A 4,364-nucleotide genomic window follows, 5' to 3' on the forward strand; every position below is an offset into this window, starting at 1 on the left:
AAGCACTCTCATAGAAGCAAAGGGAGGGGGAATAGGAGAGGGGGGTTCTGGAGGGGAAACAGGGAAAAGGGATAACATTTGAAATGTAAATACATAAAATATTCAATAAAAAGAACAATATAGGAATAAATCAGTCTATTGTTTGACTAAAAAAGAAAAAAATGGAGTCAGCTGTTCTTTAATACTTGTGAACCTCATGTAAGTGCTAGGACCCAAAACTTGGTCCCCTGTAAGAGCAGTAAATTCTCTTAAGTGCTGGGTCATAGCTTCAGCCCTTGTTTTAATTTTTACCAAGTCTTTCCATCCCAAATTTTTGATCTCTTCTTTAATTATTACTGTTACATACATACATACATACATACATACATACATACATACACACACACACACACACACACGCATACAATATATATATAATCTATTGACTCCAGTGGGAGTTTGTCCTTGAATTATCCCTCTCTCAGCAGCCATTGACTACCTTGGCTCTTCATCTAGGACTGGGACCATGTCAAGTTTCCCTGTTCTCATTGACATGTCGACTGGTATTGTCATTATGCTATTCTTGTTCAGGAAACCATGTTGTTGAGACTCTATGGATTCACTTTCCCCTGTCATATCTTTGGGACATGATCTATTAATGTGTGTCTGGGCCTCTGCCTCTTACAATCTTTCTGCCCCTTCTTATCTGATTTGCACTGAGCCTTAATGGTAGGGGTTGCATTGCAGATGTATCAATTGTGGCTGGGCATCCTGCAGTCACTGATTCTCTTTATATTTACCAGTTGTGGATTTCTGTAATGGTCTCCATCTGATGCAAAACAAGCTTTTTTGATTAGGTAGTGTAGCTATACTTATCAGCAGATATAAAGATAATTATTTAGAAACTAGGAATCATATTGGTTTAGGAAACTGACAGTAGGTCTATAACCAGACCCTAGTTGGCTAGGTTTATAGTACCAGAGAATTCCTTCCTGTTGAGAAGGTCTTTAGTTCAATTAGATGTTTGCTTCCTCCCCTCCCCCCAAATAAGAGTGATACTATTGCATTACTGAGGCTATCTTACCAGTTTATCAATTGTTGCGGCTCATGGGCTTTTTAGCTAGGTTGGACTGCTGATTGCTCCCCTCCATTTGGCAGCCTGCATTGTACCCTCCTATACTATGAGAACCATTCTTTAGGTAAAAGGCTTCCAAGCCAGTTCCAACTCTGTTCCTCCAACCCCTGTGCCCAAAGGGTATCTTCGGTAATATGCCCTTACCTTTAGCCTCTGGGAAGAAACCAAAGGCAACGGTAATTATTGTTAGCAGGATCTTGGACTCCCCTGACCAACAATTTGAGAGAAGTTTTTCATGCCTATTACTGGGATTTTTATAAAAATAATTTATGGCCTTGAAGGGAATATTATTACCCCTAAGTGTTATAGATATTCAAACTGTATATGTGTGTCTTGATAAAATTAGGTCATGTGATTCCCTTTAGGTTTTCAAACATCCTTAGTGTTATCTGGCCTCCGACCTGTATCTCCTTCCCTCCCTTCTCACAGTTAAAGACTCCCTCCTTTCCTCTTCATATCACTTTACCCTTCTATCCTCCTTTCTAATGCTCCTCTCTCACCCCTTGGTCACTTTTTACTTTTCTGGTTTCTGTGGTTATTCCAGGTTATATACTCACATCTAAGGATTTGAAACAAGGACCACAAAAAAAGAACATGTGATGTTTGACTTTCTGAATCTGCATTACTTCACTGGGTATATGTTCTATTTCCATCCATTTACCTGAAAAGTTGATTATTTCATATTGTTCTTTACAATTGAATAGAATTCCATTGTATACATGTACCACATTTTCATTATCCATTCATTGATTGAAGGACATCTAGGTTGTTTTCATTTCCTAGCTTTTGTGAATAGAATATGGCTGAGCAAGTGTCTGTGAAGTAGGATGTTGAGTCCTTTCAGCTTATGCCAAGGAGTAGCATAACTGGGTCATAGATTTATTTTTAGATAGTTTAGTTGTTTCGCATAATTTCTTTTATGATTCCCTAGTCACAAGAAATAATAAACTGACATCTCAGTCTCACCAAACTACAAGTATTTCTTTGAAATCAAGGGTTATGATGGAGAAAAGCATTTTTGCATTCTTGCTCATTCTATTTCTTCCCTAATAACAACCAAAATTATTTTTAGCTTTTTGAGAATTCACCACACTCATTTCCAGAGTATCTGTACAGTTTGCAGTCATAGTAAAAATGAATGAGAGCTCCTCTTTCCCCACATTTTCACTGACATTTGTTTTTAGTTTTATATGTTCAAGCATGCACATATAAAACTTTTCTGTACTTAGTGAAGCTTGTACACAACACGCTTTTCTGGATGTGCACCATATATGCCCAGGTCCCTGAGGAGACAATAAGGTGTTAGATTCCCCAAAACTAGAGTTACAGGTGGTTGTGTGTTGCTCAGTGTGAGTGCTTATATGTAACCAGGTCCCTCACTGAACCACATCTCCATCTCTAGGTTTTGTTTTGTGATGAGCCTCCTTATGTAGCCTGAGGCACTAAACTGGAACGCCTCCCACCTTGGTCTCTAAAGTACTGAGATTATAGGTATGCACCATAGCAACTGTCTGCCAGTAGCAGGTTAAAATAACAATCACATACAAAGGGAAATTGCTACGGTTCATCAGAACTTGGAATGGAAAAATCTCTATCCACTGTAATAGCAGAATCAATGTCACCAAGTGTCACTCCTAAAAATCTTGCCTTCTACTCTTCCTCTTATTTGGGAATCAGGTGTCAGAGCATGCTAGTGATATTTGGGATTAATAACTTTAATCTCTGTGTTTCAAAGTCTCTGCCCAAAAACCAACGTATAGTGCTAGCTGGCAGTGTAACTCAGTGATTGAGCACACTACCCTGGGTTTGAGACCAGTATACCACACATGCACACACACACACACACACACACACACAGGGAGGGAGCAGGGTCGGGGAGCGGGGAGTTTAACTACATAATCTAGTGTTCTAGCTTAACAGTGTCATCCGTCTCAGACTTGTCATGAAGATTGAAGAACACACTTGTGAAGTCTTAGTAAAAATAAACAGTCAAGTCTTGCTTAACAACTACTGTTGTTTATTAGATACATGCACATACATCTACATGGTTCTTTTCGTGGTTCTTTTGTTGTTGTTTTGTTTGTTTGTTTGTTTGTTTGTTTTGTTTTGTTTGTTTGTTCATTTTTTCCTTTTCTTGGTTTTGGTCTTTTGAGACAAGTTTTCATTGTGTAACAGCCCTGGCTGTCCTGAAACTGGCTATGTAGACCACACTGGCCTCGAACTCACAGAGATCTGCCTATGTCTGCCTCCCAAGCACTAAGGTTAAACGCATGTGCCACCATACCTGGCTCCATCTTCATAGTTCTTACTTTGGTTTTTAGAGGTCACTTCAGATGCTGCAAATATTTCTCTTTTTATTTGGTTTCCAACTAAGAAAATTAGTAAGCAGCCTCGAAAAGATTTAGATCTTCGGGCTGGAGAGATAGCTCAGTGGTTAAGAGCACTACCTGCTCTTCCAGAGGTCCTGAGTTCAATTCCCAGCAACCACATGGTGTCTCATAACCATCCGTAATGGGATCTGATGCCCTCTTCTGGTGTGTCTGAAGACAGTGACAGTGTACTCATGTAAATAAAATAAATAAATCTTTAAAAAAAGATTTAAATCTTCATTTGGAGAAAGATGCCATTTTGAAGATAAAATTAGAAAAGCTATTATATGAAACATTATTGTTAGAACTAATTTAACGTTGATGGCAAATATAACGCTGCAAATTATTAATCATGAAACCTGGACTCTACTCCTGGCTTTGCTACTAAATTTAATTTAAACACATAAAAATCATTTTCCGCCATGTTTCAATTTTCCCATCTGGAAATAAGATTGGACTACATGGCTTAGCATTAAAGTCATGACGAGTTAAAAAAAATCCCTGACCCTGGAGGCATTGCAGATGTGACTGCTGTGTCACATGTGTGTCAGTGGGTGGCAGATAGGGGAGGGGCTATGTCTAAGCTCAGTGTTCTGACCTATAGACATCTGAATAGTTAGTAGCCTAACATTCCCTGGGGTTGGGGGATAAAGGGAGGCTGTGATAACTACCACTTCGGGGCCAGGTAGGCCTGGACAAACTCCCAGGATGGTAAGCAAGCCTGATACTAGAAGAACCCCGACTGGGACCACAGGCCCCAAGCAGGAGTAAGCCTGTGACAGACGGTCACTCGGGTGGGCCAGTAGAGGAGTGAGCCTGGTACCATGGGGCCCAGACAAGGAGCTAGCCTGAGATGAATACCAGTCTGGCACACCTCAGGC

At 39.9% G+C, this 4,364-nt stretch overlaps 1 non-coding gene across 1 annotated transcript; it reads left to right on the plus strand.

The window, feature by feature from the left end:
• Positions 1-3,983: 3,983 nt before the first annotated feature.
• LOC114624517 lies at positions 3,984-4,115 on the plus strand. The gene has a single exon (XR_003711943.1). It is a non-coding gene; the product is annotated as a small nucleolar RNA SNORA17 (small nucleolar RNA).
• Positions 4,116-4,364: the final 249 nt, after the last annotated feature.

This window comes from Grammomys surdaster, unplaced genomic scaffold (genome assembly GCF_004785775.1).
Source record: "Grammomys surdaster isolate TR1022 unplaced genomic scaffold, NIH_TR_1.0 207, whole genome shotgun sequence".
Classification (NCBI taxonomy): Eukaryota; Metazoa; Chordata; class Mammalia; order Rodentia; family Muridae; genus Grammomys; species Grammomys surdaster.